Consider the following 25,659-nt stretch of genomic DNA (forward strand, 5'->3'; position numbering starts at 1 on the left):
GGTAGACTAAAAGGGGTGTTCCCGTCTCTAAGATGCCAATATGTAGTATGTGTAATAATGATAATATTAGCAAATCCCGCCAGTTAGAAATGTATTTCAGTTTTTCTGATTCGCTATGTCTCTTTCCTCATGTGTAAGCATTGCAGGACCTTAGGTATCCATAGTTACGACCACTGATATCGTGGCAGCTAGATGGCTGCCTAAGGTCCTGCAATGCCTGCACATGAGGAAAGAGACATAGCAGCTCAGAAAAAAACTATACTCAATTTCTAATTGGAGCTACTCTATTTGCAAATATTATTATTACACCTACTTATTGGGATAGGATCTTGGAGTCTACCGAGCTCAACCTATAGCCTAACATGTTGATCCAGAAGAAGGCAAAAACCCCTTGAGGTAGACACTAATAGCTCCATATTAAGGGAAAAATTCCTTCCTGACTCCACATACAGTGCTGAGCTCAGCAGCTCACGCTGTCTACGCAGAGACTCAGCACTGTATAAGCGTAGCATAAAGAAGACAACCCCTTTAACGTAGAAGAGAAAGGGCCCATTAGCAAACCCCCCCCAATCAGATCTCATTTAGTAGAATAGGAGGGTGTAACTCTAGAGCAGACTACCCTTCTTTTGTAAAATCTTGCCTGTGGAGGTGAAATAGTTCTTTTGAATCAACCCTGATCATGGAAAAGTGGACTGATCTAACTACAGTTGTATCTTCTGTCTTCATTTCATTTTCACCCATACGTATATATGTTCATATCTATCACATGCACAGTTTAGGTAACCAAACAGTTTAATAATAATAATAATAATAATAATAATTTTATTTCTATAGCCCAACATATTCTGCAGCACTTTACATTAGAGGGGACTTGTACAGACAATAAGAGCAGACCGATGGCACAACTCTCTAATGGTGGTGCACAGGTAGGATCCCCAATCCGTGACAAATCTTAACATAAACATGGCACACACACGTGGAATCCAATGCAAATGGTGGTTTAATAAGGTACAGTACATACAGTGACGTTTCAGTCTGTATGACCTTCCTCAATGTACCCTAAGAAAACACTGTGGTTCCTATTGTCAGGGCAAAAAAAGGAGAAGAATTCGTAGTTAATATAAGGGAACGGCTTGGGGCCGGTTTGCCTTTGGAGGTGCACAGTGCAGGAGACAGCATGGACACGGCATGCGCCGTGAGTTCCCTTATATTAACTACAAATTCTTCTCCTTTTTTTGCCCTGACAATAGGAACCACAGTGTTTTCTTAGGGTACATTGATGAAGGTCATATAAACTGAAATGTCACTGTATGTACTGTACCTTATTAAACCACCATTTACATTGGATTCCACGTGTGTGTGCCAAGTTTATATTAAGATTTGTACAGACAACAGACATTACAGTATAACAATAGACACATAGATCAAAACAGATACCAAGAGGAATGAGGGCCCTGCTCTCAAGCTTATAAATGTAATATAAATAATTTTTAGGAACCATAGAGTTCCTATGTGTCAGAAAAATAATTGTACAAGGCAATACATGATGTAGGGACAGTCCTGGAGATAGGTATATGTTTACCTGTGGAGGTAGGATTCATGTTTGAGTAAATAGTAGGGCTTTATCTAATTTAAATATTGTGCTTTTGATTTCCTTTTCAGTGAGTGAAAAATTCCATTTAGAACTGCTCAACCATTAATAATTCATTAAATTATTTCTGTTGCTTATTTATCTCCAACATATTATGAAGCACTCTATAGACATTGTGAACACTCAATATCCCCGATGGGGATCATATTCTACAATCCCTTCCAATGTATCTGTGTAATGTGGGAGGAAACCCACTGTGGAGAATATACACATGCTATGCAGGTGATATTCCTGTTCAGATTTGAACGCAGGACACTAATGATGCAAAACAACAGTGACAACCACTGAACCACCTTGTCACATTGCAGGGCAAATGAAGACATAACATCTGAAGAAAATTGCCTGTCATGATGGATCTGTCATCATTAGTATCATGATTCTGTTGTCGGGTGTCCCAGGACCAGGGGCTCCTTCCCTGACTGTAACGCTAGGGGAACCCTACCTCGCCCTATTCCCAAGATTACTTCTGATGGTGAAGATGCCGGTGCCACAACCCTTGCCTTAGCTCCTGAATCTGCCATCTATTTGCACCCTTCACCGCCCAGAGAAGAGAGGAGTAGTAGTGTACCGTAATACACCAACCGGACTAACAAGGTAATACAAACAGGAATAAAGGAAAGTACCAATCATACAAATATAAACACATAAACAACAGAGGTAAACAGCAGGGAGTGGAGGATGGGGTTAACCCAAAGTAGGAAAAGAAAGGGAATTATCACACACTCAAAACCGAGCAACAGTCACAGGTAAATTCACAAAACACCTTCTTCAATGATAAACACTAACAACCTCCTGCCATGTAGCAAAAGCTGACAATGAGGGCTAGCTAGGACCCAGATTATATAGGAGATGGAAGTGGCTTACAGTACACAGCTGAGAGCCTTAATGCAGGAAAGCTTCCAGGAGCTCTCAACTGAGTAGATTAACCCCTGCACTGCTAAAAGAAATTTACACAGTTTATTATGAAGGTGAAATGCTTCTAATCAATGCAGGAGTAGGAGAAATAAGATGCTGCGGTCTTCTGGTTCCTCTAACCAGTGACCGCTAGCCAGATTACAGCAGAGCGGTTGATATTTAAGAAAACCCATGGGGCACCTTACTTCTCTATTTTTCATGCTTTTGTCCATTCATGGCTGTAAAAGTTTGAGATGGTATATATGCAAAAAAGCTCTTAATGGTGGGGAGGGTGAGCAGGAACACCACGGTGGGCCTCTAAACCGAGGTGTAACAATCAAGGTCACAGATGGTAGGACCTTTTCCGTTGCAGAGCTCTTGTTTCAGCTGAATGTGAATCTTCAGATGCACATGTGGAAAAGTGCATGTAAAAAGTGCCATAGAGGAGGATATTATCATTATGCGGACAAGGGATGGGGGTCATTATACTGTATGGTGGCCACAGAGGGGGATATTATACTATATAAGAACTACAGAGGGGGACATTTTAGATTGTATAACCCAACCAGTGACAGGCAATGAATTTTCAAAACAGTGATGCCAAAATATGTTGGTATTGCAGAGTATATTGTAATTGTCGGACGATAATATCATGCAAAAATGCAGGTATGCATCTATATATATAATTGCCTTAAATTGTCCATCATCTACTTCCGTCTGGATGTCCCCGAATCCCACAATCCACCGCGCCGCACCGGAAGTACACCGACCGCCATATTGGAATACCCAAGTGATGGGTATTCCAATATGGCAACCGCTGGTGGTACCAGGCCCTTCCATAGTACCACCAGTGGGACACCGCCGGAACCCTCCCGCCGCCGGACCCCCCCACCGCTGGACCTGCCGCCACCGCTGCTGGGCCCGCCGTCGGCGCTGTTGGAGCAGCCGCCTCTGCTTCTGGATCCGCCACAGGACCAGCCGCTGCTGCCTGTCCACCCACCTCTGTGCAGTCACAGCAGGCAGGAAAGACCGCAGCTTGCGGCCTGTGCTGGAGATGGAGTGCAGGCGCCGTCTGGTGGCGCCGCACCCCATCTCCAGCACAGGCTGCAAGTCGCGGTCTTTCCTGCCGACTGCCTGCCACCGCCAGGACCCCCCCTGCCACTGGACCCCCCCGCAGTTGCTGCTGGCCATGCAGCCGGACCCCCCGCCGGACCCGCTGCTGCAAACAAGGGGGGTATAACGAGGGGGGTATCACACACACATGTACACTCACACACGTACTCACATACACACACATGCACTCAAATACACACATGCACTCACATATACACACACACATGTACTCACATCTCCAGCACGGGCCGCAAACCACCCTCTTTCCTGCCTGCTGTGACTGCATGGAGGTGGGTGGGCAGGCAGCTGCGGGACACACACACACGTACTCACACACATGTACTCACACATATGTACTCACACACACATGTACACACACATGTACTCACACACAGACACATACATACTCAGACACATACACGTACTCACACACACACGAACACATGTAGGTAGGGTGACCGACGGAGGTGGTCCACTCCTTGCCGCAAACAGACTTGAGACAGAATCGTGTCCAACAGGTCTTCTTTATTAGCTGTTGTCACGATGACCACAGCAACACACGACAGCAGTTCACACTCTCCGCACACAGGCCCAGTTACCTTCACTTTCTCCTTACTTCCGTGTGATGACCCTCGTGGATCTTTCGCTGCAGCTGCCCTAGGCCTATCTACTGCAGCACTTCACCAGTCCGAGTCCATCCACCTTGTGGTACCCCCAGGCTGTCTCCGTCTGTGGCTTCTGTCATTTGGGCCGCCCCCATGACCGTCTCAGCTGTCAGTCCCCTCCGGAGCTTCTTTCCTGTCTTTCTTCCTCAGCAGATCTTCCTGTCTCCTACGCGCCTCTCACTGACTGACACTTCCAGAACCTTCTCTCCTTCTTTTATATCCTTCTCGTCCTTGTAACCCCGCCCCCCATGACTTGGCAGTTTCTTCAGCCAATGGCTGCTGTTTAGTCCTGTTCTCACTACTCTCCACTGCCCTCTAGTGATCAAACTCCAATATTACACTCTTCATCTTTATCTCCAGCTGTTTCCCATCTCTCACTATAACAGTCCACCTACAATACACTACACCCTTGCCGTCCTACTGCAGACAGGTCCGTATGTCAGTCCACTTCCCCTACTCTCCCCATTCCCTTGACCTTGGTCATCCTCGACAATCTGGTGCCCTCCCGTTTCCGCTCTAAAGCTTTTCCACTTTCTTTTGTTGGACCGGTCATTGCGCAAGGCCTGCAATACACGAGGGCCAACCGAACCAGGAGCAACCCTGCTCCGATTAGCTTATGGCTACTCGCCAAATTCCTTCGGGTTGAGCAAGGACCACCCGGACTACTCTACAGGTGCGTGCTTATCACTGTTCTCCCCTTCTGTAGCATTCTTCCCTTTTGAATGCAATGACCGAGGCCTTAACCTACCATGTCATTGTCAGCATCCTCCTGTCCGTTGTGGGTGGTGTTGGCGGTACTGGGGACCTGACCTAGGGACCGTTGTCTGTTCTGATCCTATCCGTCCCTCCTGTCCCGTCAATTTAAGTAGTCATGGTCGGCGTCTTTTTCCTACTCCAAGTACCCGGGACCTGTTGAACATTTTTTTTTTAAGATAACACTTCAACATTTCAAACCGTCTATATATATATATATATATATATATATATATATATATATATATATATACACTATACATAGCTCTAACCATACTATGTTTAAGACTATCACTCTCTAAACTCTTTCTTTACTTTCAGTATTATTTTTTTTTTAAAGCATAACATCTTCTACATTGTTGATAATACATTTTTTTTTTCTTTTAAATAAAGTACATTACTTTAAACACAACATTAGTGCTACCCCTTCCTTTAAGGAGAACACTCCCTCCATGCATCCCCGTTGCACCAGGAGAGGGAAGGACTGGGTAATCAACTGATGACCTAGAACTGTCCCCTAGGCCATGCAACAGTGCATAGCAGTCTCGGCAGTCCATTGTAAAGTATACTCTGAGCCACCTCCTGGCGGCCAATGTTCCGCCAATCAACAAAGGATTCCACAGCCGTGGAGTCTCCGGGATGCTCGAAATGTCTCTGTTCTTTTTGGGGGCTCATACCCCTCAGGGTATGCAATCACTACCACCTCATAGTAGCCGCGGGGGCAGTATTCTTTGTAGTAGGAGACCAGGTCTCCCTCTCGCAGAGCTTGCCCATGTCTAATGGAGGTCACATTTAAATAGACTTTGTAACTGGTGGCGAGGTCCCGGATGAAGCCGTAGCCCTGGCGGTATTTGTATGCACCAACCGCCCGTACGACCGAGGGGCAGACATGGCTGTCTCCCCCTTTTCATGCTACAGCGCCCACACCTCCTGCTCTCTGGCCTTCTGTTCAATGACCTCCGCAACCCAGGTGGAGGGTCCGGTGTAGGCCGCAGAGCCGATCGAAGGGGCCACGGTCGGGGTCAGGAGCGGGGCCATGGCGGCTGGAGGTGCCGGCAGACCAGCCTCAGCTGGGGCCGGGCGTAGAGCAGGGGCAGCCACGGGTCCAGATGGATAGGCCACGACCGGGGCCTGGAGCAGAGGGGAGGCGGCCACAGGCATTGGAGAACAGGCCGCAACCAAGGCCGGGGATGATGGAGTGGCATCCACGGGGGAGGCCGCAGCTGGAACTGAGGTGGCCACAGGTACCGGCAAGTAGGGCACAGCAAAGAAGGGAGCAGTGGCGGCCTCGGATGTTGGTGAGTAGGCCGCAGCGGCTGGCGGCTCGACCGCTGCGATATTCTGGAGTGGGGCCACAGTGGCGGCGGGCCTCAGGTGGTAAGCCGCTGCTGGCAGGTGGGACGCAGTAGAGTCAGCCACGGGCTGGTTCCGCGCTGATGACGTGGGCCGATGTGCCGCCGGGCGGGGTAGCTCAGGGTGGTTGGTGAGAGCGTTGGTCAGCCCAGCGGAGGCCGCAAAGCCCTCCGAAGTCGGGGCCTTGAAAAGCAGGAGGCCGCGTGGGGAGGCCGAGTAGTGGGGCCACTTGCGGAGCTGCCGGCAAAGCCGGGGGAACTCTCACCCTCCCTGGCGCCGTGACCTCCGACTGGCCACCCTGCAGTTCCTCCCGCAGCCTCCAATCTTCACCCTGCCATCCAGCAGGGCCAGCCTCCAGGCCCAATGGTTCCGCGGGGGAACTCCAGACTGCTTCCTCTAGTGGCGGCTCCAGCGAAGTCCAAGGTCGTTCCTCCTCTCTGGCACGCATCCAGGACACCAGCAGGGGCTCCCAGGGGCAGGTCTCCCGATGGGACTCGATCTCCTGATGCCACCGCCATTACAGGCATCCGAGGCCACGGCAGCTGCAGCGTCACATCACGTCCGACTTCCAGAAGCTTAAGCTTAATGGCGCCAAGTAGTCGCACCCAGTCTCTCCACCTGGACCACTCCTGTTCTTGGGTGGGGCGTTGATCGGCCTCTCCACCCATCTTCCAGGGTCCAGCATGGAGGGGCGTCTATCTCCAGATACATGCCGCTCCCCCCAGGGGCGGGTGTGACGAACAGCCCACCGCCGTTCGTCCACTTACGGGCGACACTAACGGGGGTCCCGCTGCCACCAATATGCGACGGACAGCGGACCCTGTGTCACCACTATGTCACAATCCCACCACTGACACCGGTGTATCAGCGGACGGAGGGGCGTGACACAATGCCGGCACACGGCTATCACAGGCGCAGTGGGGCTTATCTTAGTTATCCCAACACTGGCACCATGTGACCAAAAATATCCAGCAAGCTAATCTCGCTCTACAATTTGCCGCAGGGGGAGTTTAATTTGGATGCCCCACCACTGCTATCAATCTTCCAAGTACTGCGGGGATTTATGTATATCCCACTTTCTCAGTTCCACTTTGGAACTTGCAGCTCTCCGGCGCCCCCCTTACCCTCAGGTCAGTCAGGGAACTGCACCTAGGATAATTAGTCGCCGGACGGGCTGCCTGCTGTGAACCGGCAATTAGGCTTCTGCAGTAAGGGAATTATCAATGCTGTGGCTGCAGCCCCTTATTCAGCAATATAAGACCCTTCTAAACTGCCAGCAAGCCGCAATAGCCGTACACAACGCGCTGCCACCAGTCACGGTTACTTAATTCACAGTGTTAAATTAAGAGGGTCCGTGGCAAACCCCTTGAATTAGTAGCGATTATCCATCAAAGGCGTATAGTTCGAGTCTTAGAGCATAGAGACAGATCTAAATAATTATTTCATTTATTTTCCGAAAGAGGACAGTGATTACAGATAAAAGTTGCTATAAAATTGAGACATAAAATATGTACAGTACAGGTATAAAATAAAAGTGGAGAAAACAAAGAGTACACTCACAGTTCCATATTGTTCCTTAGGCAGACCATGCAGCTAAGGTGGGTGGAGGCGGAGCTGCACTTCTCCGCTCATCTGGGGATCTTTCTAGCACAACGACTTGAGCTGTTCTATATTGTTCCTTAGGCAGACCATGCGGCTAAGGTGGGTGGAGGCGGAGCTGCACTTCTCCGCTCATCTGGGTCTTTCTAGCACGACGACTTGAGCTGTTCTGCCCTGGTTTTGTCCAGGAAATGCTTTATAGACTTGCTATGTGACATCACGGAGAGATGCATGCTGGGTAAATCCCACCTCTCCCTTTTGGATTTAGAATTACACTAGAAAACTTATACTAATCATAACTCCGTGGGGGCAGCCCGCACAGACCCATATAGGGCATCATTGGTTGTGATTTGTTGAGTACAATAATTCAAGACCAAATATGCAGTAGTTCTGATACACCGTTTAGCTGGAACACATATCTCAGGTTCTGAAAGGATTACGCTTCGCCAGAACCACGGCAGCGACGCTGTGACCGCCCGGATTACAAAAATGTGATTTTCATATCTCTAGGGTATTTGGTTCTTATGGTATAGTCTCTCATAGTTTTATTCGTTTCAAACAAAGAAGTTTTTCCCGCTCTGAAGAGGAGAGAAGGAAACAAATGGTTGTAACAGCAGGGGGGTCTCCTATTACTAGTGCGAACACAGGCTGTAGAGGAGGGGGGGTGGCACTGCTCTGTGTGTGTGTGAAGGGAGGAGGGATGAAGCTGCAGAGCTAGCAGCCTGGATTGTCATATCTGCTGGATCTTTCTGGAAAGTTACAACAGAAAACATCATATTTTGTGGACAAAACCCCATACCTCACAGACATTGTACATCACACCTCCCCCCTTAAGAGGGCGCTAAGGAGGCATTACCTCTCGGTAATCGGCCATGCGCACCTCAGCGGGTTCGCCCCGGCGGGACAACCCATCGGCATTGCCGTTTTCACTGCCCTTCCTGTGTTTTACAGTAAAATCGTACTGTTGAAGGGCAAGGCTCCAGCGGAGCAATCTTCCATTGGTTCCGGACACTGTGTGCAACCAGCTCAGAGGGTTGTGGTCAGTTACCACCGTGAAGGCACGCCCGTACAGGTAGGGCTGCAAACGCTGCAGTGCCCACACCATGGCCAGACACTCCTTCTCGATGGTCGAGTATGCCACTTCCCTCGGCAAAAGTTTCCGGCTCAGGTACAACACGGGGTGCTCTTGGTCCCCCGAGTCGACCTGGCTAAGCACAGCACCGAGGCCAAACTCGCTGGCGTCGGTCTGTACCAGAAACGGGCGACTGCTGTCGACTGCTCTCAACACTGGAGAGTTGCACAGGGCTGCTTTCAAAGCTTGGAAAGCCGCCTCACAGTCATCTGTCCAGTTGACTGTTTGGGGTAGCCTCTGCTTGGTGAGGTCAGTCAAGGGTTTGGCAAGGGCGCTATAGTCCTGTACGAACCGCCTATAGTACCCTGCAGTGCCCAAGAAGGACTTCACCTGTTTCTTGGTCCTGGGGGTGGGCCAGGACACAATTGCGTCCACTTTTTCTGGCTCCGGACTCATGGAACCCCCGCCTACCCGGTGCCCCAGGTAGTGGACCTTGCGCATGCCTATCTGGCACTTCCCCGGCTTGATGGTCAGGCCTGCCTGGTGAAGACGCTTGAGCACCTCCTGGAGGTGCTGAAGGTGTTCCTCCCAGGTGGAACTGAAGACGGCAATATCGTCTAAGTACGCCACTGCGTACTCCTCCAGTCCCCGAAACAGGTGGTTGACCATCCGCTGGAAAGTGGCAGGGGCATTCTTCATGCCGAAGGGCATGACCGTGGACTCATACAGTCCAAAGGGGGTGATAAAGGCGGATTTCTCCTGCGCCTCAGGGCTCAGGGGAATCTGCCAGTATCCCCGACTCAAATCCATGATGGATATGTAGTTGGCGTTTGTCAACCGCTCGAGCAGATCCTCGATGCGCGGCATTGGGTGGGCATCAGAGGTTGTGATGGCGTTGAGCCCCCTGTAGTCCACGCAGAACCGGGTGGTTCGATCCTTTTTAGGCACGAGGACTACAGGTGAAGCCCACGCGCTTTTTGACCGTCGAATCACCCCCAGCCTTAACATCTCATCGATCTCTTGGCGCATGACTTGTTGCACCGTCTCAGAGATCCGATAGGGTGTTCGCCGTAATGGGGCGTGATTCCCGGTGTCCACCTCATGAACCGCTAACTCCGTCCTCCCCGGTTGGTTGGTGAACACGGGCCGGAAGAGTTTCAGGGTGGCCATCAACTGCAACCGCTGGGACACGGTGAGCGAACCACTTATCTCCATGTCCTCAATGGACCCATTGGCCTTGGCCTGGGCCAGCATGTCCAGGAGGGGATCTTCCTCCCCATCCTCTGGCAGATTGCAGACCGGTAGGACGCAAGCTTCATGTTCGTAGTGCGCCTTCAGCATGTTGACGTGAAAGGCCTTGCGCCTACCCCGAGCATGGTCAAGCGTGACCACGTAGGTGACCGGGTTGAGCTGTTGGTGGACGACGTATGGGCCTTCCCAGGCTGCCTGAAGCTTATCCGTTGGTACGGGGACCAGCACCCAGACCTTTTGACCCACCTGGTAGGTCCGCTCCCGGGCGTTCTGGTCGTACCAGCGCTTCTGGTCAGCCTGAGCCTGCGTCATGTTGTCATGCACCAACTGCATCAAGGTCTGCATCTTGTCACGGAAGCGCATGACATAATCCATGATGGACACTTCTGTGGGGTTTGGCTCATCTTCCCAGGATTCTCTTATCAACCCAAGGGGTCCCCGGACTCGCCTGCCATACAGGAGCTCGAAGGGGGAGAACCCGGTCGAGGCCTGCGGAACTTCTCTGTAAGCGAACATCAGGTGTGGGAGGTACCGCTCCCAGTCGCGCCCTTGGGTCTCAACCAGTATGCGGAGCATCTGTTTGAGGGTACCGTTGAAACGTTCACACAAACCATTAGTCTGTGGGTGATACGGACTCGATACCAGCTGCGTCACCTGCATTTTCTCACAGAGAGCCTCCATTAGGCGAGACATGAATTGGGGCCCTTGATCGGTAAGCATCTCCCTGGGAAATCCTACTCTTGAAAAGATGGTCACCAGTGCGTCAGCCACCTTATCTGCCCTGGTTGAAGACAGAGCTACTGCCTCTGGGTACCGGGTAGCGTAGTCTACCACGGTGAGAATGTATCGCTTTCCGGAGCTGCTGGGGACGGACAGCGGTCCTACAATGCCCACCGCGATTCTCTGGAAAGGCTCCTCTATCACCGGCAAAGGAATAAGGGGAGCCTTAAGAGCAGACCCCGCCTTACCCACTTTTTGACAGGTGGCGCAGGAGCGGCAGTAGTGTGTTACATCTGTCCCCATCTTGGGCCAATAGAAGTGTTGAGACAGCCGTGCCTTTGTTTTGCTGATCCCCAAGTGTCCAGCGAGTGGAATCTCATGGGCAATCCGCAACAACTCAGTTCTGAACTGATAGGGGACGACCAGCTGTCTTTCCCTCAACCACTCCTTTTTAGGATCTCCGGGTACTGTCTCCCGGTACAACATTCCTCGTTCCCAGAACACCCTCTCCTTATCAGACTCAGAGGTGGGCGTCTCGGCGAGACCTCTCAATTTCTCCAGGCTGGCATCTGAGTGCAGAGCAGCCTGGAACTCCATGCTGGAGGCTGCCAGAAGTGACGTCAGGGTCCCCTCTTTACTGGGACCCTCTGGAACCGGCTCTGGGTTCACCTCTGGTTCAGTCTCTCCTGTAGCAGCAGAGGGTCCAGAAGACAGTGCGTTACCTGCGATCTGGGCACTCTGACTGCGTGTGACAGCTGCTATGTATGCTGTCTCCCTGGGGATTTCTACAGACCCACCAGCCGGTGCTGGCTTGGGCTCTACCTCCCCATTCACCCCCAACACTTCAGGAGCAGTGCTACTTATGGGCCAGTTACCTTCCTCGGTGGCACTGGTCAGCTGCATGGCATTACCTTCCTCATGGTCCCCATGCACCGCCCCATTTCCTTGAGCACCGTTGCTTACTCCTGCCAGGGGTTCCTCAGCCGTCTCACTCCGCAGAGTGACGGGGCTGAGCACTTCGGTACCTGTGGACACATCTACCGCTTCAAAGAAAGGGTTAACGGGTTCAGTCGGCACAGATACATCAACATCATCATCATCCTTCCTAGGAGAAGAATGGTTATCAGTTTGCTTTGGTACATTCACATCAGCATCAGCATCGTACCTGGGGAAAGAATGGTTGTTAGTTGCATCATTACTCATCAAGGCATTAGCAGGTAACACATTCAGTTTCCCGTCATCATCATCATCATCAGGGTTAACGTTACCCTTATTATCAGTTTGGGGAAGGGTGTCAGGGACGTAGTATGCAACCATCCGCCCCAAGTCAGTCCCCAATAAAACATCAGTGGGCAGGTTTTCAGACACTCCCACCTCCCTCAACCCGCTCCCAGCACCCCAATCGAGATAAACTCGTGCCACTGGCAAGGGACAACGGGTGCCTCCAATCCCGGTGACTGTCAGGGTTTTCCCCTCAACAAACTCTTCAGGGGCCGCCAGTCCAGGACGGATGAGGGTTCGTTCAGCCCCGGTGTCCTTGAGGCCTGTAGCAAGACGGGCCCCCACCTGAACAGGTTGAACGTTGTCGTCAGCCCTCCCAACCACACCTCCCACCAAAAGAACAGAGGCGTTGGGCCCGGGGGCCTTGGCTGGGGGGTTCTTCGGCCTGTTGGGACAGGCGTAAAAGAAGTGACCAGGCCGCTGGCAGTGGTGACACAGGCGACTGTCAGTAGCCGGCCTGTTGTTGGCAACAGGGACAGGGCCTCCAGAGGGACGGCTAGCTGGGGCATTGGGGTTGGTTGCTGGCTTACCCCCTTTCCAGCTGGTGGCGACTGGCCTCCGCGTCTCGGGCTTCCGGTTGGCCTCGTGGTTGTCGGCGATCTGCGCCGCTTTGTCCGCGTTCGTTGGTTCGCGGTCCAGGATGAACTGTCGGACCTCAGCTGGGCAGAGATGCAGGAACTGGTCTTTGATCATCAGGTCCCGTAGCTGCTCAAAGGTTTCAACGGACAGTCCATGGATCCACTGGTCAAAGTGGGTCCTGAGTCCTTGCACCACATCACTGTAGCTATCATGTGGGCCACGTTGGAGGTGCCGGAACTTCTTTCGGTATACCTCAGGTGTCAGCCGGTATTTGGCGATCAGCGCCTGCTTTATGGCGACATAGTCGTCATCGGCTTCTGGCGGAAGAGAAGCAAATGCCTCCAGGGCTTTGCCTTTTAGTCCTGGGGTCAAGTACCTTGCCCATTGGTCTCTAGGCAGCTGGTACTGTCTCCAGGCTTTCTCAAAGGCTCGCAGGAACTTGTCCAAGTCCCCGTCCTTTTCCATCACGGGAAAATGCTCTGGCCGGGGTTTAGGAGTCTGGACGCTGCTGGGCTCACGGCTTCAGGCTGTGGGGGCATTCCCACCCCGCTGGAGTACCTCCAGTTCATGGGCCCTCTGCGCCTGGCGCTCAGCTCTCTCAGCCTCAGCTTGGCGCTCGGCTCGCTGCTCTGCTCTCTCTCGAGCTTGCTGGATCAGCCTCACCCGCCCATCACTGTCTTCGGCGGGGAGTTCGTCCAAGGCCATTTGCAGATAGGGGTCCACCCCGTTATGGTTGAATGTGGGGCCAGCGCTCATGAGTGGAGCCTCTGCTGCAGCCCCATTGCCACTTGAGCCCGCTTCTGCGTTCGCTGGGCTCTGGTCATTTTCCCGTTGCACCAGAGCCGCGATCATTTGGGCTTTGTTTTTGTTCGTGGTGTCGATCCGCCACACCCCGCAGAGGGCAATAAGAGATGCCTTGTTATGCTGCTTATACCACTCTGCTCCCATCGTAGCCATGGTTGCCAAATAAAAGACAGAAAAGAAAAACGGAGAAAAAGGGAGGGAATACTTGCAAGTACACACTAATGTCTCAGGACTAGTAACCACTGAGTCTGTTCTCCAAAACCTATGATGCAGGATTCCCGCAGGAACCGTGCAGGTCTTTAGTGAGAGGAATGATTGCTCAAACCAAATCACTAATGCTCTAGGATTATCCCACCGCTCTGCCACCAATATGTGACGAACAGCCCACCGCCGTTCGTCCACTTACGGGCGACACTAACGGGGGTCCCGCTGCCACCAATATGCGACGGACAGCGGACCCTGTGTCACCACTATGTCACAATCCCACCACTGACACCGGTGTATCAGCGGACGGAGGGGCGTGACACAATGCCGGCACACGGCTATCACAGGCGCAGTGGGGCTTATCTTAGTTATCCCAAAACTGGCACCATGTGACCAAAAATATCCAGCAAGCTAATCTCGCTCTAAAATTTGCCGCAGGGGGAGTTTAATTTGGATGCCCCACCACTGCTATCAATCTTCCAAGTACTGCGGGAATTTATGTATATCCCACTTTCTCAGTTCCACTTTGGAACTTGCAGCTCTCCGGCGCCCCCCTTACCCTCAGGTCAGTCAGGGAACTGCACCTAGGATAATTAGTCGCCGGACGGGCTGCCTGTTGTGAACCGGCAATTAGGCTTCTGCAGTAAGGGAATTATCAATGCTGTGGCTGCAGCCCCTTATTCAGCAATATAAGACCCTTCTAAACTGCCAGCAAGCCGCAATAGCCGTACACAACGCGCTGCCACCAGTCACGGTTACTTAATTCACAGTGTTAAATTAAGAGGGTCCGTGGCAAACCCCTTTAATTAGTAGCGATTATCTATCAAAGGCGTATAGTTCGAGTCTTAGAGCATAGAGACAGATCTAAATAATTATTTCATTTATTTTCCGAAAGAGGACAGTGATTACAGATAAAAGTTGCTATAAAATTGAGACATAAAATATGTACAGTACAGGTATAAAATAAAAGTGGAGAAAACAAAGAGAGTACACTCACAGTTCCATATTGTTCCTTAGGCAGACCATGCGGCTAAGGTGGGTGGAGGCGGAGCTGCACTTCTCCGCTCATCTGGGGATCTTTCTAGCACAACGACTTGAGCTGTTCTATATTGTTCCTTAGGCAGACCATGCGGCTAAGGTGGGTGGAGGCGGAGCTGCACTTCTCCGCTCATCTGGGTCTTTCTAGCACGACGACTTGAGCTGTTCTGCCCTGGTTTTGTCCAGGAAATGCTTTATAGACTTGCTATGTGACATCACGGAGAGATGCATGCTGGGTTAATCCCACCTCTCCCTTTTGGATTTAGAATTACACTAGAAAACTTATACTAATCATAACTCCGTGGGGGCAGCCCGCACAGACCCATATAGGGCATCATTGGTTGTGATTTGTTGAGTACAATAATTCAAGACCAAATATGCAGTAGTTCTGATACACCGTTTAGCTGGAACACATATCTCAGGTTCTGAAAGGATTACGCTTCGCCAGAACCACGGCAGCGACGCTGTGACCGCCCGGATTACAAAAATGTGATTTTCATATCTCTAGGGTATTTGGTTCTTATGGTATAGTCTCTCATAGTTTTATTCGTTTCAAACAAAGAAGTTTTTCCCGCTCTGAAGAGGAGAGGAAACAAATGGTTGTAACAGCAGGGGGGTCTCCTATTACTAGTGCGAACACAGGCTGTAGAGGAGGGGGGTTGGCACTGCTCTGTGTGTGTGAAGGGAGGAGGGATGAAGCTGCAGAGCTAGCAGCCTGGATTGTCATATCTGCCGGATCTTTCTGGAAAGTTACAACAGAAAACATCATATTTTGTGGACAAAACCCCATACCTCACAGACATTGTACATCACAGCGGGTTCGACAAAGCCCCAGATTGTCCAGTGTAGCTGCAAACCCCTGCACTTCTTTCTGGAGCTGGAATGCCATGACTATTTTGTTAAGTCTTTTTTTTATTTTCCGCTCTGGATCCGCCTGTTGAAAATCAGCAGTCATTAACAGTCCAATTTTGTAATCCACAGGGGAAAAATCTTCAACCCGTGCAGCTTGGGTCCTTTGAATTTTCAAGGCAGGATTACCGCAGAAGATGAAGTATTGGCGGTGATGATCCTGCTGACTATGCCAAATGTAGGTAGGGTGACCGACAGGGGGTGGTCCACTCCTTGCCGCAAACAGACTGTCAGAGACACCGCACTGAACTTGCTCACAGAGCCAGTGTGCGTGTCCTGAGTAAAGCGAAAGCGTGTTCAAAGCTACCTGTGGAGCGGGCAGCAACCGAATGGATGCGTACTTCAGAGCCACAGGACCTGAAGCACGTGACTGCTAGAGGCGTGGCCTAAACTCCACAGAGCTAGGAGCTGCAAGACAATTCCTAGCAGAGTAACTGCGAGACAAAGTTACCAAGGGGCATAGACAGGGAGAATAGTCAGACTCAGGACGTAGCCAATGAGTCACACACAGAGATAGCTGCAAGGTACCAGAGGGGCGAGCAGAGAGTAGTCAGGCCACAGGCAATGAGTCATACACAGATAGCTGCAAGGTACAAGAGGGGCGAGCAGAGAGTAGTCAGGTCACAGGCAATGAGTCATACACAGAAAATAATGCAGTACAAAATCAACAGGCAAACTCACAACGGGAAACAGAGCCAGGTCAGAACCATATAAACAAGCTATAGCAACAAACAAGCACACGGGGGTCAGCACACTAGGCCAAAGGCAAAAGTATAACTGGCAGGGATTGAAGCTACCCAGGGGTTTATGAAGCTCTCCCAGAACCAGAAAGAGGCCACAATCATTAACCCCAAGTGTGCAGGTCAAAACCTGCACAGAGCTCCAGACATTAACCCCCGGTGTGCAGCTCAAAAACCTGCACTGGGATCATGACACAGACTTGAGACAGAGACAGAATCGTGTCCAACAGGTCTTCTTTATTAGCCGTCATCACGATGACCACAGCAACACATGACAGCAGTTCACACTCTCCGCACACTTTCTCCTTACTTCTGTGTGACGACCCTCGCGGCTCATTCCCTGCAGCTGCCCTAGGCCTATCTACTGCAGCACTTCACCAGTCCGAGTCTGTCCACCTTGTGGTACCCCCAGGCTGTCTCCGTCTGTGGCTTCTGTCATTTGGACCACCCCCCATGACCGTCTCAGCTGTCAGTCCCCTCCAGAGCTTCTTTCCTGTCTTTCTTCCTCAGCAGATCTTCCTGTCTCCTGCGCTCCTCTCACTGACTGACCCTTCCAAAACCATCTCTCCCTCTTTTATATCCTTCTCGTTCTGGTAACCCCATCCCCCCATGACTTGGCAGTTTCTTCAGCCAATGGCTGCTGTTTAGTCCTGTTCTCACTACTCTCCACTGCCCTCTAGTTATCAAACTTCAATATTACACTCTTCATCTTTATCACCAGCTGTTTCCCATCTCTCACTATAACAGTCCACCTACAATACATTACACTCTTGCCCTCCTACTGCAGACAGGTCCGTACGTCAGTCCATTACCCCTACACACACTTCCCTCCCGATGCGATAGCATCGTGCACACCTCTAGTACTGTATTTAATACATACTGTATATTTCCTTGATTAGAACTTTATTCTGTTACTTTATTGTAAGTTGTATTTTTTTAAGAATTCAGCCGAGATCTGCACAATAAATCCGCTCCCTAATGAAAGGCTGCAGGATATTTCAGGCAAGCATTCCTATTGTAGAGTTTTACAGCTAATCGTATGGGATACCCGGGGCTCTGCCTGGGCTTAATTTTAAAACCACTTCTCACTGACTGAAAAAAAAAGCTTTTTAGCTAAAAACAACAACCACACAGTGACAGCTTGATAAAGTAACTCTTTTTCCTACATTCTTTTATTCCCAGTAATTGGAGGGCTTTACTTTGCAACATAGTTCTTTTGTGCCCCGTGCTTCCTGGGGTGAGTGCTTTGCCTCTTTTTAAGAGCTTTTTGAGAGCTTTAATTCAATCTTTCTGTCAGTTCCACTTGCTGAATTCATAGGACGTCACGTGACTTGTACCGCGTTCATCTTAACCCCTTAAATCCTCAGAGATGTCTGCTATTACAACACATTTATATTTGACCTTATTCTTGTACTATTCCATTTAGTCCATTAGCCTGTAATTAAATTATTGAGCTTATTCCCACAAAGCTCATCTCAGCATTATCTGACATCAGTACATATGTTCGGCTGCACCTGGCGATTTGGAGCCATCTGCTCTGGACAGATATAAGGGAGAGTCATTTAGTCATGGTAAAGGATCACTTTTCATGTTACTTAAGGCATTGGTCATAGGTCAGTGCATTAAACAACACACAAAAAGATACCTGGGAGGAACAACTCATGAATGTGGGCTCGAAGCCTGTACTACTATGTCTACAACCTCTATGACGCCTTTAATTCAGGGCCCCATGGCCCTTGTGTGCAACTGCACAGTCTTGACCAAAATCAGATGCGTAGAGAGGGCAGTACAGGGTTCTAAACAGATCGCAACTTTGAAGGGCCACAAAGTCCGATGAAAGTTTGTCCATGACACCCTTAACATACTTTTGCTATACATTGCTCAAATGTTGCAGTATGGAGTTACTTCTAAGAGAATTCTTTACCTAGACACTGTCTCCTATCTGTAATATTAGACTTTAGATGTACAGTATCTGAACTACTTCCAAAAGTAGAAAAAAGATCAGAATATACTAAATAAATGTGATATCAAGGGCAGATGTAGACGACCATTGGTTCTCCATCCGAGAAAAACGCTGTTGCACTAATCACACTCTGATCAGAATCTGATTAGAGTTTGATCAGAGTGGGGTTCGTTATTCTCGACCTATGAGAATTTAAAAACAAAGTTTCTCCATTTAGTCTGTGAAAATTGGATGTCATCTGAGTGCTGTTTGATGTTTTTCCACAGACCCATAGACATCAAAGGCAAATTGTGCATGAAGCGATTGAGCAACAATCCGAATGCGAACTGATGTTTTGATAGCTAGCCATTGGATCAAAACTACGGTTGTCTGCATGAGCCTAGTAGTTAGGGCTCGCTCACATGAGCATATGATGCCGCCAAGTGCTATGTGATGTTTTATCATACAACACTTGGACCAATGTTATACTATGGGGCAGTGCAGATCTGCGATTATTGGTTCATGCCGATTTGGCATGAGAATACCATCGCATCATGCTATGAGTGGCTCCACATATCGGATCACATGCATCCATACAAGTCTACTGGTGCTTGTGAAACATCGGACTGCACAGGGACAATGGAGAAGATGGATAAATGAAGTTCTCCATCTTCTCCACACCTGTGCTGCGATACTCTCATGTGAGAGAATCAGATCACAGTAAGATGACAACTCTGACAGAGTTTTAGCCTAGTGTCATTAGCACAATTGACCCAATTCTCTTGCATGAGAGAACATACTGTATATTCATGTGACCCTGCCCTTAGGCTGGTTTCACAAACCCGACATTCACAGTCAGATTATAGACTGCAATGCCTGGACCACCCCAAGGGCCTTCTGAGCCAATGTATATATTATATACATTGTGACACTCTGAGGAGAATTATATGGGAAGACCATTAGCAAAAGAGAATGAGATTTCTGAAGTCTCATTCACATGTTGCTTATTTTTTCCTTGCAGATATGAGGCAGTTTCATGTCTGCAGCAAGACAATTCTTTTAGCAGTTTTGAAGTGTCGTTCACCCATTTTAATGAATGAGAAAAAAAAACTCCAGCAAATACTGAACATCTGCACATACCATAACTGTTAGTTATTAATATTTTTCTCCTGCTCATTATTAGTCATGCGGGATGAAATGTGGAATTACTTAACTCCTAACAAGACACATTTCCCTTTGTCTCTGTCATCATAATGTTAATTCAGATCTGGACTTTTCCAATTGGTTGTTTGGTATCAACAGTGTCTGTCGTTATACTTTTAGGGGCATGGTCAGGGTGAGGTTACTTTTGGCCACACGCTACGTAGGGTAACAGCGTGCACTTCCGCGGTCATTGATGTCCTCCACGAGCGGATGTGTGTCTCCCATCTCACCGTGGACTTTGGAAAATTGCTTTACCTGCAGATTATAGTGCAGGGGTGGCCTGATGGGTGCCGGCGGCTATGTGTATACTAAAGCTCGGAGACTTGTGGTGGGAAACATGACCTCAATGGGCACCAGATCATATTTGCTATGGGTTTGGCGGCATTTGGAATAACTATGTTATATAGGGTTGTGTGGTATCAGTTCTTAGTGAAGAGCCTACAGTATGTCACATTAATGAAATCAAGCGTAAAATAGTAATGAACTGGAGGCATATGGGGGCATAAACAGGACATGTGGGGCCCGATGAATTAAGGCTGGCATTTTGCAAACCAGTCTAAATGAATGTAGTGCAGAGTAAGATGCGTCTAATTCATTAAGGCCTTTTTCACACGTCAGTGTCTCCGGTGTGTGTAGTGACAGTTTTCTCACGTACCGGAGACACTGACACATGTAGACCCATTCAAATGAATGGGTCTATGCACATATCAGCGTGTTTTCACGGATCGTTTGTCCGTGTGCAATACACGGAGACATGTCCATTTTAACATGGACACATGGCCCGCAACACGTGGTGCACACGTGCACATGGAGAACAGTACACACTGTCCTCCGTGCTCACGGACGGCCGCCAGGAAGAAGCGGCTACTGTAAGCGTTGTTCCTGGTGGCTGGTGCTGAACGCGACTGACATTCTTCTCTCCTGCTCTGCCGACAACAGCAAGCAGGAGAGAATGAATTTGGGGCTGCTGTTTGTAGGCTGTGGGGGGCCAAGATCAATGACCCCTTACCAGCCTGAGAATATCAGCCCTCAGTTGTCAGCTTTAGTCAGTTTGATTGTCAAAAATAGGGGGGAACCCACGCCGTTTTTTAAAATTATTTATTTAAATAAAAACAGTGTGGGGACTCCTCTATTCTTGAGAACCAACCTTGATGAAGCTGACGGCTGAGGGGTGCAGCCCCCAGCTGTAAGTTTTGTCTGCTTGGTTCACAAATAGAGGGGGACCCCATGTCGGGTTTTCATTCATTCTTCTCCTGCTTACTGTTGCCGGCAGAGCAGGAGAGCAGAATGACTGCTGCATTCAGCACCAGCCGCCAGGAACAGCACTTACTGTAGCACTACTTCCCGGTGGCCGTCCGTGTGGACCTGATGCTGCTCACGTGCGGCACACGGTTTCCACACGTGTGCCACAGGGAGGTACCATGTGTACACACAGACACATGGACACGTATAGCTCCGATACCGTTTTTTCCGGAACCGGAATTATCTGGGCATGTGAAACTGGCCTAAGATGTATATGTGTCTTCATGAATTGGTCTTGTCTTACATTTCCAGTGCGCCTCCACCAGAACTGTTATACTGGGGCTGGAATATATTAATAGTAGATTAATTTCCTGAGGGGACTTCACCACGTCCTGCCCATCTCAGCTCCAATCAGTTTAGCGTAGGTGGTCGGGACTGATGTAAAAATGGCTAAATTTGAAAAAATTTTGTAACATTTCAAGGTTCTTCACACCATCATTCTGGCATAAATACATGGATGGATGAGGTCCATAGACTCAAATTTATGCCTCAAATTTTTTTTTTCCAATTTTCTTGACATACAGTATAGCTCTTATTTTTCTCAAATTAAATTGACCTGCTCTATATGCAGAAGTCTACACTGTCTTTATATCTGGTGTTCCAAGTAGGTGCTCTATGTTGCGATATTAATGACTAGTCATGAATGAAAACATAGTCCTGTCCTTCATCTACTTTACCTCTTCCATAATGTTGGTTGATAATGATTGCAATACATTGGTGCATACTAGGCTATATATTACAGTCATTTAATATCATTTGGAGAACAGAAATCATCTGTAGGCAACTAATGTTCAAACAAGATTCTACTTATCAGGATTTCCTGACATCATCCTTAGAAATGCTCCCTGCTCTCGATCCTTTACAATTAGCAAAGAGTGGTCCTCAGAGATCATGTACAGCCATTAATTTCATGCTCCAGCTACAAGAACATATTTCCCGAAATCTGTCTTTCGTGTTTGTTGACTCTTAAGTTGGGACTCAGGAGTCAGGACTAATTTTCTGCCCTTGAGAACTGAACTGGAGAAAACCTGATTTATAGAGGCGCATCAGGACAAAACAGATCAAAAGAGATGAACAAACAGCTCCTTCTACTTCAACTCTTTTCTGCTCTAATATCTCAAGGTTTTTGTGAACTTTGTACTTTTAAACTTTCTTCCTCAATTAGTGACTTCACAGACAATGTCTGTCCCCCCTCCTAATGACTGGAATGACACAATTGCTCATCTAGTTCCCTTTTCATCTCCGATCCATTCATTAACTCTGCTTGTATATTGTTTTCTGTGGTTGCATAGTGTATTTGTAGAAACTATGGCTGCTTTTATGTAGCTACAGTATCCATCAAAAAGAATCCGTCACCAGGTTTTTATTTCCCCGTCTGAGAACCACAAGATATAGAAATTCCAGTGATGTGTCACTTATTTGACTGATTGCTGAAAATTCCCATTTTCTCTGCTGCAGATCTAGCAGTTCTCTGAATGCTGAACTCTGTATAAGGCTAGGTTCACATTTACATTCAGGAGCGCCGCGGATGGCTGCCTACTTCCGCCTTTCTTCCTCCCTGAAGCTCCGCCTATGCTTCGCCTACTTCTGTATGTGTCCTGCATTTCCATGCATACCTATCTTTAACATTGGGTACGCAGAGACATGCGTTGTATGTGGATGTGTCCGCATGCGGCGATTTGACGTGTATGGTGACTGCACTGAGAGGAGGAAGTAGGCAGCCATCCGCAGCCCTCCTGAACGCAAATGAGAACCAGCCTAACACCGCCCACACCACTGACTGGCAGCTTACTGTGTATGCTGTGCATAAGCAGAAAGCTGCCAATCGGTGGTGGGGGTGGTGTTATACAAAGCTCATGAGTGTAGAGGATAGTTGAAGGTTTACCAGGGATTTTATAAAAACTACAGCAAACAGTCCAGTAAGTGAAACATCACTGGAATCTCTGTCTCTACATTATGTCTCTCTCAGATAAGGTGGCAATCTGATCATTCAGGATGTATATGTATGACATGTAACTGTAATATCACTGCAGATTCTGCTACGATGGCTGAAGTGACAAAAATAATGGGTCAAATATTGAAACCGGCTACACTTCTATGACTGAAAGCCAGAGGAATAAAGTTATTTTCCTCCTGGCAGCTGGGATTTCAATGTGGCGGCCGCCTGGCTTGGGGGCCCTAATAGCCTGCAGATTAACTAAATATCTGCAGGTTAACAGCATTTTTCACATGCCAGGTTCCCTTTAAGAGGAAGCTAAATTAGCCATAGAAAGTTTATATAGGCATTAATTACATATTTGGCCATCTTACTGATTCCCTCGAATTATTGATGCTTTCATGATGGAGTAAACCAGTGTGATCCGTTACCGTTCTTTTAATGCTCCATTAGTAACTGATTTATTTGCCATTTCCAAATATACATTACCCAAATCAATATCTTTATGATAAGGAAAGATTCAGGGAGTGCGATAAAGCTGCAGAGTCTTCAGAATGTGCGGAATTTGTAAAAAGTTGTGCAAATAATAATCAAGTTCATAAACTCAAGTTCATGGAAGGTGCTAAATAGTTTTTACAAAGCCCTTGTATCCACAAGTAGCTGTAGTTAGCCATGTGCAGAATGCTACAGGACAAGAATCTGGCATGCCAAACCGTAATGTAATGTTTTCTAAATAATATCTGCTTGCAAAATAATAGCTGCAGGTTACCACTGTGCATTTGGCACACCTGTAAGGCTAGAGGAGGGAATGGTGCTTTCTGTGATAGCAGTGACCCATGACGGCACCCAGGGGCAGACATACCATCGGTGCAACCAGTGCAGGGTCCAAGAGGTAAGGGGGCCACTTCCACCTCAAAAGCAGCAGGCATCTTCTGTCAGACTCATGATTGGACAGGAAAGGGCTCATTTACTGTGCTTGCACAGGGGCCCTCTTCTTTCTGTGTCTGACATTTACTAGACCTGAAGGTATGAGAGACATACCAGTTCCACTGCACAGCTAGATCTAGAGGACTTAACTTAGGCTGGGTTCACAAGTCAGTGGTTCCGGTACGTGTAGTGACAGTTTTGTCACATACCGGAGACACTGACACACGTAGACACAAGTCAGCGTGTTTTCATGGACACACGGTCCGTGTGCAAAACACCGAGACATGTCAGTGTTTGTGGGAGCGCTCAGTCCTCAAAACGTGCTGAACATGGCACACGGAGAACAGTTCACACTGTCCTCAGTGTTCATGGTTGGCCGCCGGGGAAGAAGCCGCTACAGTAAGCGCTGTTACCCGGCGGCTTGTGCTGACCGCCACTGTCATTCTTCTCTCCTGCTCTGCCAGCAACAGCGAGCAGGAGAGAAAGAATGATTGAAAACCCGACGTGGGGTCCCCCTCTGTTTGTGAACCAACCCAGAAAAACTCACAGCTGGGGGCTGCTACTCTCAGGCTGGTAAGGGGCCATTGATCTTGGCCCCCTGCCTAAAAACAGCAGCCTGCATCTGCCCAGAAAAGGCGCATCTATTAGATGCGCCTATTCAGGAGCTTTGCCCGGTTCTTCCTACCTGCCCTGTAACGGTGGCAAGTGGGGTCATAAGGGGGTTAATGTCAACTTTCTATTGTAAGGTGACATTAAGCCCAGATTAGAAATGGAGAGGTGTCAATAAGACCCCTATCCATTACTAGTCCTAGAGTTATTCAATGGTTAAATAAACATACACACAATAAGAACAAAGTTAAACACTGTGTTTAATGTATTCTTTCATTAAAATACTTTGCTCTGCGCCTTTTCTGGTCAGCTGCGGGCTGCTAATTTTAGGCTGAGGGGTCCAAGATCAATGGCCTCTTACCAGCCTGAGAATAGCAGCCCCCAGCTGTGAGTTTCCCGGGTTGGTTCACAAACAGAGGGGGACCTCACATCGGGTTTTCATTCATTCTTTCTCTCTTGCTCGCTGTTGCCGTCAGAACAGGAGAGAAGACTGACAGCTGCGTTCAGCACCAGCCGTCAGGGAACAGCGCTTACCGTGTGGTCCTGATGAGGCACACGTGCGGCACATGGTTGCCACATGTGTGCGACACGGATGAACCACGTATCCACACGGACACGGATAGCTTCGTTTTTTTCTGGTACCAGAATTATCTGGACGTGTGATACTGCCCTTATACAGCACATAGCACATGACATTGTGTTGCTCTCACCAAAGAGGCCCACTTATTCTCAAGAGGACTCCTGCATGGCCCCAAATCAAAGACCTGGACGTCTCTGCTATGCTCAGGATAATAGCATTACTGTACTTCAAATTTTTCTGTCAAATTGTGATAGTTAACACACTGTTGAGTCATCTGTTCATATTTTGTAAGCAGGGACCCTGTTACACATTATGCATGCGGACCCAAGAGTATCAGGTCACACCGAAATGATCTACTAGGATCCATTTAGGGCTGATTGGTGACCTGTAGAGACCAGCAGATCAAATTGTTCAGCCCTTGTCCATAGCCCAAATCTGTAGTCTCTGGGTATGAACAGGAGTTGCACAAATTTTCTTTACCTTCCATGATCGGCTTACAATTAGCTGGGCTGGCAGGAGACGTTAATGCGGTGT

This window comes from Dendrobates tinctorius, unplaced genomic scaffold (genome assembly GCF_039654945.1).
Source record: "Dendrobates tinctorius isolate UK_male_01 unplaced genomic scaffold, ASM3965494v1 ptg000079l, whole genome shotgun sequence".
Lineage (NCBI taxonomy): Eukaryota > Metazoa > Chordata > Amphibia > Anura > Dendrobatidae > Dendrobates > Dendrobates tinctorius.